We start from the raw sequence: 16,607 nt of genomic DNA, 5'->3' as shown, positions 1-16,607 counted from the left end.
AATCCAAGACCACTACGTGTCTTTTAGATCCCATCCCAACACACCTGTTGAAGGATGTTCTACCACTGATAGGCAGTTCTATCCTGGACCAGATCAATGGTTCTTTAGTGTCAGGTTATGTACCCCGGTCCTACAAGGTGGCAGTGATTAAGCCGTTGCTTAAAAAACCATCACTGGATCCTGATGTCTTGGCAAATTATAGGCCAATATCCAACCTTCCTTTTATCTCTAAAGTTCTAGAGAAGGTGGTGGTGACTCAGTTACTGGAGCACCTGCAGAGGAACAGCCTGTTTGAGATGTTTCAGTCAGGCTTTAGAGCTCACCACAGCACAGAAACAGCACTTCTTAAAGTCACTAATGATCTTCTCATAGCTTCCGATCATGGACTGGTCTCTATGCTGGTTCTGCTGGACCTCAGTGCTGCTTTTGATACAGTTGATCACAGCATCCTGTTACAGAGACTGGAACATGTGATTGGGATTAAAGGGACAGCACTAGACTGGTTTAGATCATATTTATCTGATAGATACCAGTTTGCCCATGTCCACGGCGTTCCCTCCTCATACAGTAGGGTTAGCCATGGAGTTCCTCAAGGTTCCGTACTCGGACCAATCCTCTTCACCTTGTACATGCTTCCCTTAGGGAACATTATTCGGCAGCATGGGATAAATTTTCATTGTTATGCTGATGACACTCAGCTCTATTTATCCATGAAACCCGAGGAGACAGAGAAGTTAGTGAAGCTCCAGACCTGTCTTAAAGACATAAAGTCCTGGATGTCTTCAAATTTCCTCCTCCTTAACCCAGGAAAAACTGAGGTCATGGTGTTTGGTCCTGAACCTCTCAGGGATAGATTAGATCACATGATCACTCTAGATGGTATCTCATTAACATCTAGTCTCTCTGTGAGGAATCTAGGAGTAACTTTTGATCAAAATCTCTCCTTCAACTCACACATTAAATTAGTCTCTAGAAGTGCCTTTTTTCACTTGAGGAACATCTCAAAGATCAGGAAGCTACTGATGCAGCCTGATGCTGAAAAGTTAGTCCATGCATTTGTTACTTCCAGGCTGGACTACTGTAACTCTTTATTATCAGGGTGTCCAAACAACTCTTTAAGAAGCCTCCAGTTGATCCAAAATGCTGCAGCCAGAGTTCTGACAGGTATTGACAAAAGAGATCACATAAGTCCTGTAATGGCGTCGCTTCATTGGCTGCCCGTTAAATTTAGAATAACTTTTAAAACCCTTCTTCTGACCTACAAGGTCCTCAGAGGCCTAGCTCCATCCTACCTGGAGGAGCTAGTGATACCCTATCAGCCCAATAGACCGCTCCGCTCTCAGAATGCTGGTCTACTTGTGGTTCCCAGAGTTTCTAGGAGTAGAATGGGGGGCCGAGCATTTAGCTACCAGGCCCCCCTGCTTTGGAACCAGCTCCCTGTCCAGGTACGGGAGGCTGACTCCATCGCTACTTTTAAGATCAGACTCAAAACCTACCTCTTTGAAAAAGCTTACTGTTACTAATTCAGTAGTTCCAGTTACTATCATAGACAGACAAATTATCATACTTAGGGGGTCGTCTAATCATTAGGTCACATTCTAGCTATGCTGTTATAGGCCAAGGCTGCCGGGGTCCGGAAACATGATCACCTGACAGGCCTCTGTCACTCCACTGGGTCATGGTTTCCTCTCCTTTCCTCTCCTTTCCTCTCCTCATCAAGCAGACTAGTTATGCTGATTCTTGTGTAGTTTTTCTGCTTCTCCCCCCCCCCCCCCCCCCCCCCCCCCCCCCCCCCCCTATCTATTTGCAGGTATCACTGCCATCGGAGCTGCATAATGACCGCCGGCCCCGTTGAAGTGATTGTGCATATTTTTTGTGTGTGTTTCTGTGCTCTGTGCCTCTCCTCTCCCTCTCCCCCTCCTCTCCTCTCCTCTCCTCTCCTCTCCTCTCCTCTCCTCTCCTCTCCTCTCCTACCTATCCTATCCTCTACCTGTCCTCCCTCCTCTCTCTTTACCCAGCCGGCCATCAGCAGGAGGGTCCCCCTACATGAGCCTGGTCCTGCTCAAGGTTTCTTCCTGTTAAAGGGGAGTTTTTCCTTGCCACTGTTGCTTGTCTGGGGTCAGGCCCTGGGATTCTGGAAAGCGCCTTGAAACAATTTTGATTGTATAAGACGCTATATAAATAAAGATTGATTTGATTTGATTTGATCCAGGTCATCATTATCCAAGGTAGTTTTCTCTGTCCACTGAACTGTGTTAGTTCAGTGGACAGAGAAAACTACCTTGGATATCCACACTGAAGAGAATTATTTTATCTTGTTAGGATCTTTTATCTTATTAGCATGTGTTAGACTATATGTTTTTGTTTTATGTTACAGTTAGTTTAGAAGTTAGGAATACTATATACTCTTTAGTAGGAATACACATAAGCAAGTCAGTTGACCCTTCTTTGACATGAATACTGCTTAGACAGTTGGAGCCAGGCAGACAGGAAATGGTAGACCCTCATCGTAAAATATGACAGCATAATTTACTGGTGATTGATAAGTTCCTGGACAGGAATAAGACCTCTGACCTGGCCATCTGAGAAGACAATGGAGAAGGACTGCACCAACACCAAATGAGGCAGGAAGAAGAAGATGAAGTCACCCAAGAAGAAGGACTGGATTGGACTGAATTAGCATCAATAATTACATATGTCTTTCTATATAAACTGGGCCAAGGGATAGTTAGGTTGTCAGACTTCATGCCCTGACAATTGACTTTGTTGTTGCTAGGGTTGTGAACTGGCCCGGAGCTCTGTAATATTTGTATCTTGAATTGATTCTATTTGCTAAATACATTTTGAAATTGGCATTTGTTTACTTGAAGTCTTCATTTAAAGAACACGTGGATTGGCAGTGACACACGAGAGGTATTGCAATCCAACAACACCCAAAATGAGGTTTTCTCCACGCGCAAACGTCAGAAAAGTCCAAATATGATCGCAACATAAGTTTTCATGTGCTCATGTTGCATTCAACATTGTTTTGAGAAAAAAGTGTATCCTGACCCAAAGTGACGTTTTCTCAACGAGCAAACGTCAAAAAAATCCAAATGTGATTGCAACTTTAGTTTTCATATGATCATGTTGCATTTACTTTTGTTTTTTAAGAAAGTGCATCCATACCCACACTGACATTTTCTCCACGAACAAACGTCAAAAAAGTCAAAATGTGACTGCAGCATAAGTTTTCAGATGATCATGTTGCATTCACCTCTGTTTTGAGAAAAATGTGTCGCTTGACCAAAAGTGATGTTTTCTCCACGAGCAAACGTCAAAAAAGTCATAATGTGACTGCAGCATAAGTTTTCAGATGATCATGTTGCATTCACCTCTGTTTTGAGAAAAATGTGTATCCTGCGCTAAAGTTACGTTTTCTCCACGAGCAAACGTCAAAAAAGTCATAATGTGACTGCAGCATAAGTGTTCAGATGATCATGTTGCATTCACCTCTGTTTTGAGAAAAATGTGTCGCTTGACCAAAAGTGATGTTTTCTCCACGACCAAACGTCAAAAAAGTCATAATGTGACTGCAGCATAAGTTTTCAGATGATCATGTTGCATTCACCTCTGGTTTGAGAAAAAAGTGTCTCCTGCGCTAAAGTTACGTTTTCTCCACGAGCAAACGTCAAAAAAGTCATAATGTGACTGCAGCACAAGTTTTCAGATGATCATGTTGCATTCACCTCTGTTTTGAGAAAAATGTGTCTCCTGAGCCAAAGTGATGGTTTCCCCACGAGAAGACGTCAAAAACGTCATAATGTGACCGCAGCATGAGTTTTCAGATGATCACGTTGCATTCACCTCTGTTTTGAGAAAAATGTGTCTCCTGACCAAAAGTGATGGTTTCCCCACGAGAAGACGTCAAAAACGTCATAATGTGACCGCAGCATGAGTTTTCAGATAATCATGTTGCATTCACCGGAGTTTTCAGATGATCATGTTGCATTCACCTCTGTTTTGAGAAAAATGTTTCTCCTGACCAAAAGTGATGGTTTCCCCACGAGAATACGTCAAAAACGTCATAATGTGACCGCAGCATGAGTTTTCAGATGATCATGTTGCATTCACCTGAGTTTTCAGATGATCATGTTGCATTCACCTGAGTTTTCAGATGATCATGTTGCATTCACCTCTGTTTTGAGAAAAATGTGTCTCCTGACCAAAAGTGATGGTTTCCCCACGAGAAGACGTCAAAAACGTCATAATGTGACCGCAGCATGAGTTTTCAGATGATCATGTTGCATTCACCTGAGTTTTCAGATGATCATGTTGCATTCATCTCTGTTTTGAGAAAAATGTGTCTCCTGACCAAAAGTGATGGTTTCCCCACGAGAAGATGTCAAAAACGTCATAATGTGACCGCAGCATGAGTTTTCAGATGATCACGTTGCATTCACCTCTGTTTTGAGAAAAATGTGTCTCCTGACCAAAAGTGATGGTTTCCCCATGAGAAGACGTCAAAAACGTCATAATGTGACCGCAGCATGAGTTTTCAGATAATCATGTTGCATTCACCGGAGTTTTCAGATGATCATGTTGCATTCACCTGAGTTTTCAGATGATCATGTTGCATTCACCTCTGTTTTGAGAAAAATGTTTCTCCTGACCAAAAGTGATGGTTTCCCCACGAGAATACGTCAAAAACGTCATAATGTGACCGCAGCATGAGTTTTCAGATGATCATGTTGCATTCACCTGAGTTTTCAGATGATCATGTTGCATTCACCTGAGTTTTCAGATGATCATGTTGCATTCACCTCTGTTTTGAGAAAAATGTGTCTCCTGACCAAAAGTGATGGTTTCCCCACGAGAAGACGTCAAAAACGTCATATTGTGACCGCAGCATGAGTTTTCAGATGATCATGTTGCATTCACCTGAGTTTTCAGATGATCATGTTGCATTCACCTCTGTTTTGAGAAAAATGTGTCTCCTGACCAAAAGTGATGGTTTCCGATGGTTTCCCCACAAGAAGACGTCAAAAACGTCATAATGTGACCACAGCATGAGTTTTCAGATGATCATGTTGCATTCACCTCTGTTTTGAGAAAAATGTATCTCCTGACCAAAAGGGATGGTTTCCCCACGAGAAGACGTCAAAAACGTCATAATGTGACCGCAGCATGAGTTTTCAGATGATCATGTTGCATTCACCTCTGTTTTGAGAAAAATGTGTCTCCTGACCAAAAGTGATGGTTTCCCCACGAGAAGACGTCAAAAACGTCATAATGTGACCGCAGCATGAGTTTTCAGATGATCATGTTGCATTCACCTCTGTTTTGAGAAAAATGTGTCTCCTGACCAAAAGTGATGGTTTCCCCATGAGAAGACGTCAAAAACGTCATAATGTGACCGCAGCATGAGTTTTCAGATGATCATGTTGCATTCACCTGAGTTTTCAGATGATCATGTTGCATTCACCTGAGTTTTCAGATGATCACGTTGCATTCACCTCTGTTTTGAGAAAAATGTGTCTCCTGACCAAAAGTGATGGTTTCCCCACGAGAAGACGTCAAAAACGTCATAATGTGACCGCAGCATGAGTTTTCAGATGATCATGTTGCATTCACCTGAGTTTTCAGATGATCATGTTGCATTCAACTGGACCATCACCAGATGTGCCGACTGTGGGAACATACAGGGTCTCCAACGAGCCCTTAAGCTCCTTCAGCCCTATATATTTTTCTGAGGCGTCATCGCTAATTCAGAAATCCAAGACCACTTCGTGTCTTTTAGATCCCATCCCAACACACCTGTTGAAGGATGTTCTACCACTGATAGGCAGTTCTATCCTGGACCAGATCAATGGTTCTTTAGTGTCAGGTTATGTACCCCGGTCCTACAAGGTGGCAGTGATTAAGCCGTTGCTTAAAAAACCATCACTGGATCCTGATGTCTTGGCAAATTATAGGCCAATATCCAACCTTCCTTTTATCTCTAAAGTTCTAGAGAAGGTGGTGGTGACTCAGTTACTGGAGCACCTGCAGAGGAACAGCCTGTTTGAGATGTTTCAGTCAGGCTTTAGAGCTCACCACAGCACAGAAACAGCACTTCTTAAAGTCACTAATGATCTTCTCATAGCTTCCGATCATGGACTGGTTTCTATGCTGGTTCTGCTGGACCTCAGTGCTGCTTTTGATACAGTTGATCATAGCATCCTGTTACAGAGACTGGAACATGTGATTGGGATTAAAGGGACAGCACTAGACTGGTTTAGATCATACTTATCTGATAGATACCAGTTTGCCCATGTCCACGGCGTTCCCTCCTCATACAGTAGGGTTAGCCATGGAGTTCCTCAAGGTTCCGTACTCGGACCAATCCTCTTCACATTGTACATGCTTCCCTTAGGGAACATTATTCGGCAGCATGGGATAAATTTTCATTGTTATGCTGATGACACTCAGCTTTATTTATCCATGAAACCAGAGGAGACAGAGAAGTTAGTGAAGCTCCAGACCTGTCTTAAAGACATAAAGTCCTGGATGTCTTCAAATTTCCTCCTCCTTAACCCAGGAAAAACTGAGGTCATGGTGTTTGGTCCTGAACCTCTCAGGGATAGATTAGATCACATGATCACTCTAGATGGTATCTCATTAACATCTAGTCTCTCTGTGAGGAATCTAGGAGTAACTTTTGATCAAAATCTCTCCTTCAACTCACACATTAAATTAGTCTCTAGAAGTGCCTTTTTTCACTTGAGGAACATCTCAAAGATCAGGAAGCTACTGATGCAGCCTGACGCTGAAAAGTTAGTCCATGCATTTGTTACTTCCAGGCTGGACTACTGTAACTCCTTATTATCAGGGTGTCCAAACAACTCTTTAAGAAGCCTCCAGTTGATCCAAAATGCTGCAGCCAGAGTTCTGACAGGTATTGACAAAAGAGATCACATTACTCCTGTACTGGTGTCGCTTCATTGGCTGCCCGTTAAATTTAGAATAACTTTTAAAACCCTTCTTCTGACCTACAAGGTCCTCAGAGGCCTAGCTCCATCCTACCTGGAGGAGCTAGTGATACCCTATCAGCCCAATAGACCGCTCCGCTCTCAGAATGCTGGTCTACTTGTGGTTCCCAGAGTTTCTAGGAGTAGAATGGGGGGCCGAGCATTTAGCTACCAGGCCCCCCTGCTTTGGAACCAGCTCCCTGTCCAGGTACGGGAGGCTGACTCCATCGCTACTTTTAAGATCAGACTCAAAACCTACCTCTTTGAAAAAGCTTACTGTTACTAATTCAGTAGTTCCAGCTACTATCATAGACAGACAAATTATCATACTTAGGGGGTCGTCTAATCGTTAGGTCACATCTTAGTTATGCTGTTATAGGCCAAGGCTGCCGGGGTCCGGAAACATGATCACCTGACAGGCCTCTGTCACTCCACTGGGTCATGGTTTCCTCTCCTTTCCTCTCCTTTCCTCTCCTCATCAAGCAGACTAGTTATGCTGATTCTTGTGTAGTTTTTCTGCTTCCCCCCCCCCCCCCCCCCCTCTATTTATTTGCAGGTATCACTGCCATCGGAGCTGCATAATGACCGCCGGCCCCGTTGAAGTGATTGTGCATATTTTTTGTTTGTGTTTCTGTGCTCTGTGCCTCTCCTCTCCCTCTCCTCTCCTCTCCTTCTCCTTTTCCTCTCCCTCTCCTCTTCTTTCCTCTCCTCTTTCCCCTCCTCCTCCTTCTCCTCTCCTCTACCTCCCCTTCACTCTACCTCTCCTCTCCTCTACCCCTCTCCTACCTATCCTATCCTCTACCTGTCCTCCCACCTCTCCTCTCTCTTTACCCAGCCGGCCATCAGCAGGAGGGTCCCCCTACATGAGCCTGGTCCTGCTCAAGGTTTCTTCCTGTTAAAGGGGAGTTTTTCCTTGCCACTGTTGCTTGTCTGGGGTCAGGCTCTGGGATTCTGGAAAGCGCCTTGAAACAATTTTGATTGTATAAGACGCTATATAAATAAAGATTGATTGATTGATTGATTCACCTGAGTTTTCAGATGATCATGTTGCATTCACCTCTGTTTTGAAAAAAAGGGTCTCCTGACCAAAAGTGATGGTTTCCCCATGAGAAGACGTCAAAAACGTCATAATGTGACCGCAGCATGAGTTTTCAGATGATCATGTTGCATTCACCTGAGTTTTCAGATGATCATGTTGCATTCACCTGAGTTTTCAGATGATCATGTTGCATTCACCTCTGTTTTGATAATAACTGTGTCTCCTGACCAAAAGTGATGGTTTCCCCACGAGAAGACGTCATAAACGTCATAATGTGACTGCAGCATGAGTTTTCAGATGATCATGTGTCATTCACCTCTGTTTTGATAAAAACGTGTCTCCTGACCAAAAGTGATGGTTTCCCCACGAGAAGACGTCATAAACGTCATAATGTGACCGCAGCATGAGTTTTCAGATGATCATGTGTCATTCACCTCTGTTTTGAACTAAATGTGTCTCCTGACCAAAAGTGATGGTTTCCTCCACGAGCAAACGTCAAAAACGTCATAATGTGACCGCAGCATGAGTTTTCAGATGATCATGTTGCATTCACCTCTGTTTTGATAAAAACGTGTCTCCTGACCAAAAGTGATGGTTTCCCCACGAGAAGACGTCATAAACGTCATAATGTGACCGCAGCATGAGTTTTCAGATGATCATGTTGCATTCACCTGAGTTTTCAGATGATCATGTTGCATTCACCTGAGTTTTCAGATGATCATGTTGCATTCACCTCTGTTTTGAGAAAAATATGTCTCCTGACCAAAAGTGATGGTTTCCCCACGAGAAGACGTCAAAAACGTCATATTGTGACCGCAGCATGAGTTTTCAGATGATCATGTTGCATTCACCTGAGTTTTCAGATGATCATGTTGCATTCATCTCTGTTTTGAGAAAAATGTGTCTCCTGACCAAAAGTGATGGTTTCCCCATGAGAAGACGTCAAAAACGTCATAATGTGACCGCAGCATGAGTTTTCAGATGATCATGTTGCATTCACCTGAGTTTTCAAATGATCATGTTGCATTCACCTGAGTTTTCAGATGATCATGTTGCATTCACCTCTGTTTTGAGAAAAATGTTTCTCCTGACCAAAAGTGATGGTTTCCCCACGAGAAGATGTCAAAAACGTCATAATGTGACCGCAGCATGAGTTTTCAGATGATCATGTTGCATTCACCTCTGTTTTGATAAAACGTGTCTCCTGACCAAAAGTGATGGTTTCCCCACGAGAAGACGTCAAAAACGTCATAATGTGACCGCAGCATGAGTTTTCAGATGATCATGTTGCATTCACCTCTGTTTTGATAAAAACGTGTCTCCTGACCAAAAGTGATGGTTTCCCCACGAGAAGACGTCAAAACGTCATAATGTGACCGCAGCATGAGTTTTCAGATGATCATGTTGCATTCACCTCTGTTTTGATAAAAACGTGTCTCCTGACCAAAAGTGATGTTTCCTCCACGAGAAGACGTCAAAAACGTCATAATGTGACCGCAGCATGAGTTTTCAGATGATCATGTTGCATTCACCTCTGTTTTGATAAAAACGTGTCTCCTGACCAAAAGTGATGGTTTCCCCACGAGAAGACGTCATAAACGTCATAATGTGACCGCAGCATGAGTTTTCAGATGATCATGTGTCATTCACCTCTGTTTTGATAAAAACGTGTCTCCTGACCAAAAGTGATGGTTTCCCCACGAGAAGACGTCAAAAACGTCATAATGTGACCGCAGCATGAGTTTTCAGATGATCATGTTGCATTCACCTCTGTTTTGATAAAAACGTGTCTCCTGACCAAAAGTGATGGTTTCCCCACGAGAAGACGTCAAAACGTCATAATGTGACTGCAGCATAAGTTTTAAGATGATCATGTTGCATTCACCTCTGTTTTGAAAAAAACTGTGTCTCCTGACCAAAAGTGATGGTTTCCCCACGAGCAAACGTCAAAACGTCATAATGTGACCGCAGCATGAGTTTTAAGATGATCATGTGTCATTCACCTCTGTTTTGATAAAAACGTGTCTCCTGACCAAAAGTGATGGTTTCCCCACGAGAAGACGTCAAAAACGTCATAATGTGACCGCAGCATGAGTTTTCAGATGATCATGTGTCATTCACCTCTGTTTTGAAATAAATGTGTCTCCTGACCAAAAGTGATGGTTTCCTCCACGAGCAAACGTCAAAACGTCATAATGTGACCGCAGCATGAGTTTTCAGATGATCATGTGTCATTCACCTCTGTTTTGATAAAAACGTGTCTCCTGACCAAAAGTGATGGTTTCCCCACGAGAAGACGTCATAAACGTCATAATGTGACTGCAGCATAAGTTTTAAGATGATCATGTTGCATTCACCTCTGTTTTGATAAAAACGTGTCTCCTGACCAAAAGTGATGGTTTCCCCACGAGAAGACGTCATAAACGTCATAATGTGACCGCAGCATGAGTTTTCAGATGATCATGTGTCATTCACCTCTGTTTTGAAATAAATGTGTCTCCTGACCAAAAGTGATGTTTCCTCCACGAGCAAACGTCAAAAACGTCATAATGTGACCGCAGCATGAGTTTTGAGATGATCATGTTGGATTCAACTCTGTTTTGATAAAAACGTGTCTCCTGACCAAAAGTGATGGTTTCCCCACGAGAAGACGTCATAAACGTCATAATGTGACTGCAGCATAAGTTTTAAGATGATCATGTTGCATTCACCTCTGTTTTGATAAAAACGTGTCTCCTGACCAAAAGTGATGGTTTCCCCACGAGAAGACGTCAATAACGTCATAATGTGACCGCAGCATGAGTTTTGAGATGATCATGTTGCATTCACCTCTGTTTTGATAAAAACGTGTCTCCTGACCAAAAGTGATGGTTTCCCCACGAGAAGACGTCATAAACGTCATAAATGTGACTGCAGCATAAGTTTTGAGATGATCATGTGTCATTCACCTCTGTTTTGATAAAAACGTGTCTCCTGACCAAAAGTGATGGTTTCCCCACGAGAAGACGTCAAAAACGTCATAATGTGACTGCAGCATACGTTTTAAGATGATCATGTTGCATTCACCTCTGTTTTGATAAAAACGTGTCTCCTGACCAAAAGTGATGGTTTCCCCACGAGAAGACGTCATAAACGTCATAATGTGACCGCAGCATGAGTTTTCAGATGATCATGTGTCATTCACCTCTGTTTTGAAATAAATGTGTCTCCTGACCAAAAGTGATGTTTCCTCCACGAGAAGACGTCATAAACGTCATAATGTGACCGCAGCATGAGTTTTCAGATGATCATGTTGCATTCACCTCTGTTTTGATAAAAACGTGTCTCCTGACCAAAAGTGATGGTTTCCCCACGAGAAGACGTCATAAACGTCATAATGTGACCGCAGCATGAGTTTTAAGATGATCATGTTGCATTCACCTCTGTTTTGATAAAAACGTGTCTCCTGACCAAAAGTGATGGTTTCCCCACGAGAAGACGTCATAAACGTCATAATGTGACCGCAGCATGAGTTTTCAGATGATCATGTGTCATTCACCTCTGTTTTGAAATAAACGTGTCTCCTGACCAAAAGTGATGGTTTCCCCACGAGAAGACGTCAAAAACGTCATAATGTGACCGCAGCATGAGTTTTCAGATGATCATGTGTCATTCACCTCTGTTTTGAAATAAATGTGTCTCCTGACCAAAAGTGATGTTTCCTCCACGAGCAAACGTCAAAAACGTCATAATGTGACTGCAGCATAAGTTTTAAGATGATCATGTGTCATTCACCTCTGTTTTGAACTAAATGTGTCTCCTGACCAAAAGTGATGTTTCCTCCACGAGCAAACGTCAAAAACGTCATAATGTGACCGCAGCATGAGTTTTGAGATGATCATGTTGCATTCACCTCTGTTTTGATAAAAACGTGTCTCCTGACCAAAAGTGATGGTTTCCCCACGAGAAGACGTCATAAACGTCATAATGTGACTGCAGCATAAGTTTTAAGATGATCATGTTGCATTCACCTCTGTTTTGATAAAAACGTGTCTCCTGACCAAAAGTGATGGTTTCCCCACGAGAAGACGTCATAAACGTCATAATGTGACTGCAGCATATGTTTTGAGATGATCATGTTGCATTCACCTCTGTTTTGATAAAAACGTGTCTCCTGACCAAAAGTGATGGTTTCCCCACGAGAAGACGTCATAAACGTCATAATGTGACTGCAGCATAAGTTTTAAGATGATCATGTGTCATTCACCTCTGTTTTGAAATAAATGTGTCTCCTGACCAAAAGTGATGTTTCCTCCACGAGCAAACGTCAAAAACGTCATAATGTGACCGCAGCATGAGTTTTAAGATGATCATGTTGCATTCACCTCTGTTTTGATAAAAACGTGTCTCCTGACCAAAAGTGATGGTTTCCCCACGAGAAGACGTCATAAACGTCATAATGTGACCGCAGCATGAGTTTTCAGATGATCATGTGTCATTCACCTCTGTTTTGAACTAAATGTGTCTCCTGACCAAAAGTGATGTTTCCTCCACGAGCAAACGTCAAAAACGTCATAATGTGACCGCAGCATGAGTTTTGAGATGATCATGTTGGATTCACCTCTGTTTTGATAAAAACGTGTCTCCTGACCAAAAGTGATGGTTTCCCCACGAGAAGACGTCATAAACGTCATAATGTGACTGCAGCATAAGTTTTAAGATGATCATGTTGCATTCACCTCTGTTTTGATAAAAACGTGTCTCCTGACCAAAAGTGATGGTTTCCCCACGAGAAGACGTCATAAACGTCATAATGTGACCGCAGCATGAGTTTTCAGATGATCATGTGTCATTCACCTCTGTTTTGATAAAAATGTGTCTCCTGACCAAAAGTGATGTTTCCTCCACGAGCAAACGTCAAAAACGTCATAATGTGACCGCAGCATGAGTTTTGAGATGATCATGTTGCATTCACCTCTGTTTTGATAAAAACGTGTCTCCTGACCAAAAGTGATGGTTTCCCCACGAGAAGACGTCATAAACGTCATAATGTGACCGCAGCATGAGTTTTCAGATGATCATGTGTCATTCACCTCTGTTTTGAAATAAATGTGTCTCCTGACCAAAAGTGATGTTTCCTCCACGAGCAAACGTCAAAAACGTCATAATGTGACCGCAGCATAGTTTTAGATGATCATGTTGCATTCACCTCTGTTTTGATAAAAACGTGTCTCCTGACCAAAAGTGATGGTTTCCCCACGAGAAGACGTCATAAACGTCATAATGTGACCGCAGCATGAGTTTTCAGATGATCATGTTGCATTCACCTCTGTTTTGATAAAAATGTGTCTCCTGACCAAAAGTGATGTTTCCTCCACGAGCAAACGTCAAAAACGTCATAATGTGACCGCAGCATGAGTTTTGAGATGATCATGTTGCATTCACCTCTGTTTTGATAAAAACGTGTCTCCTGACCAAAAGTGATGGTTTCCCCACGAGAAGACGTCATAAACGTCATAATGTGACTGCAGCATAAGTTTTAAGATGATCATGTTGCATTCACCTCTGTTTTGATAAAAACGTGTCTCCTGACCAAAAGTGATGGTTTCCCCACGAGCAAGACGTCAAAAACGTCATAATGTGACTGCAGCATGAGTTTTAAGATGATCATGTGTCATTCACCTCTGTTTTGAAATAAATGTGTCTCCTGACCAAAAGTGATGTTTCCTCCACGAGCAAACGTCAAAAACGTCATAATGTGACCGCAGCATGAGTTTTGAGATGATCATGTTGCATTCACCTCTGTTTTGATAAAAACGTGTCTCCTGACCAAAAGTGATGGTTTCCCCACGAGAAGACGTCATAAACGTCATAATGTGACCGCAGCATGAGTTTTCAGATGATCATGTGTCATTCACCTCTGTTTTGAACTAAATGTGTCTCCTGACCAAAAGTGATGTTTCCTCCACGAGCAAACGTCAAAAACGTCATAATGTGACCGCAGCATAAGTTTTAAGATGATCATGTTGCATTCACCTCTGTTTTGATAAAAACGTGTCTCCTGACCAAAAGTGATGGTTTCCCCACGAGAAGACGTCATAAACGTCATAATGTGACCGCAGCATGAGTTTTCAGATGATCATGTGTCATTCACCTCTGTTTTGAAATAAATGTGTCTCCTGACCAAAAGTGATGTTTCCTCCACGAGCAAACGTCAAAAACGTCATAATGTGACCGCAGCATGAGTTTTGAGATGATCATGTTGCATTCACCTCTGTTTTGATAAAAACGTGTCTCCTGACCAAAAGTGATGGTTTCCCCACGAGAAGACGTCATAAACGTCATAATGTGACTGCAGCATGAGTTTTAAGATGATCATGTTGCATTCACCTCTGTTTTGATAAAAACGTGTCTCCTGACCAAAAGTGATGGTTTCCCCACGAGAAGACGTCATAAACGTCATAATGTGACCGCAGCATGCGTTTTCAGATGATCATGTTGCATTCACCTCTGTTTTGATAAAAACGTGTCTCCTGACCAAAAGTGATGGTTTCCCCACGAGAAGACGTCAAAAACGTCATAATGTGACTGCAGCATGAGTTTTCAGATGATCATGTGTCATTCACCTCTGTTTTGAAATAAATGTGTCTCCTGACCAAAAGTGATGGTTTCCTCCACGAGAAGACGTCAAAAACGTCATAATGTGACCGCAGCATGAGTTTTCAGATGATCATGTGTCATTCACCTCTGTTTTGATAAAATGTGTCTCCTGACCAAAAGTGATGTTTCCTCCACGAGAAGACGTCAAAAACGTCATAATGTGACTGCAGCATGAGTTTTCAGATGATCATGTGTCATTCACCTCTGTTTTGATAAAACGTGTCTCCTGACCAAAAGTGATGTTTCCTCCACGAGCAAACGTCAAAAACGTCATAATGTGACCGCAGCATGAGTTTTGAGATGATCATGTTGCATTCACCTCTGTTTTGATAAAAACGTGTCTCCTGACCAAAAGTGATGGTTTCCCCACGAGAAGACGTCATAAACGTCATAATGTGACCGCAGCATAGTTTTCAGATGATCATGTTGCATTCACCTCTGTTTTGATAAAAACGTGTCTCCTGACCAAAAGTGATGGTTTCCTCCACGAGCAAGACGTCAAAAAAGTCATAATGTGACCGCAGCATAAGTTCTAAGATGATCATGTTGCATTCACCTCTGTTTTGATAAAAACGTGTCTCCTGACCAAAAGTGATGGTTTCCTCCACGAGCAAACGTCAAAAACGTCATAATGTGACCGCAGCATGAGTTTTAAGATGATCATGTTGCATTCACCTCTGTTTTGATAAAAACGTGTCTCCTGACCAAAAGTGATGGTTTCCCCACGAGATGACGTCATAAACGTCATAATGTGACCGCAGCATGAGTTTTCAGATGATCATGTGTCATTCACCTCTGTTTTGAAATAAATGTGTCTCCTGACCAAAAGTGATGGTTTCCCCACGAGATGACGTCATAAACGTCATAATGTGACCGCAGCATGAGTTTTCAGATGATCATGTTGCATTCACCTCTGTTTTGAAATAAATGTGTCTCCTGACCAAAAGTGATGTTTCCTCCACGAGCAAACGTCAAAAACGTCATAATGTGACCGCAGCATGAGTTTTGAGATGATCATGTTGGATTCACCTCTGTTTTGATAAAAACGTGTCTCCTGACCAAAAGTGATGGTTTCCCCACGAGAAGACGTCAAAAACGTCATAATGTGACTGCAGCATGAGTTTTCAGATGATCATGTGTCATTCACCTCTGTTTTGAAATAAATGTGTCTCCTGACCAAAAGTGATGTTTCCTCCACGAGCAAACGTCAAAAAAGTCATAATGTGACTGCAGCATGAGTTTTCAGATGATCATGTTGCATTCACCTCTGTTTTGATAAAAACGTGTCTCCTGACCAAAAGTGATGGTTTCCCCACGAGAAGACGTCATAAACGTCATAATGTGACTGCAGCATAAGTTTTGAGATGATCATGTTGCATTCACCTCTGTTTTGATAAAAACGTGTCTCCTGACCAAAAGTGATGGTTTCCCCACGAGAAGACGTCAAAAACGTCATAATGTGACTACAGCATAAGTTTTAAGATGATCATGTTGCATTCACCTCTGTTTTGATAAAAACGTGTCTCCTGACCAAAAGTGATGGTTTCCCCACGAGAAGACGTCATAAACGTCATAATGTGACCGCAGCATGAGTTTTGAGATGATCATGTTGCATTCACCTCTGTTTTGATAAAAACTTGTCTCCTGACCAAAAGTGATGGTTTCCCCACGAGAAGACGTCATAAACGTCATAATGTGACTGCAGCATAAGTTTTGAGATGATCATGTGTCACTCACCTCTGTTTTGATAAAAACGTGTCTCCTGACCAAAAGTGATGGTTTCCCCACGAGAAGACGTCAAAAACGTCATAATGTGACCGCAGCATAAGTTCTAAGATGATCATGTTGCATTCACCTCTATTTTGATAAAAACTTGTCTCCTAACCAAAAGTGATGGTTTCCCCACGAGAAGACGTCAAAAACGTCATAATGTGACCGCA

This window comes from Takifugu rubripes, chromosome 17 (genome assembly GCF_901000725.2).
Source record: "Takifugu rubripes chromosome 17, fTakRub1.2, whole genome shotgun sequence".
Lineage (NCBI taxonomy): Eukaryota > Metazoa > Chordata > Actinopteri > Tetraodontiformes > Tetraodontidae > Takifugu > Takifugu rubripes.
This window is presented reverse-complemented; position numbering follows the sequence as displayed.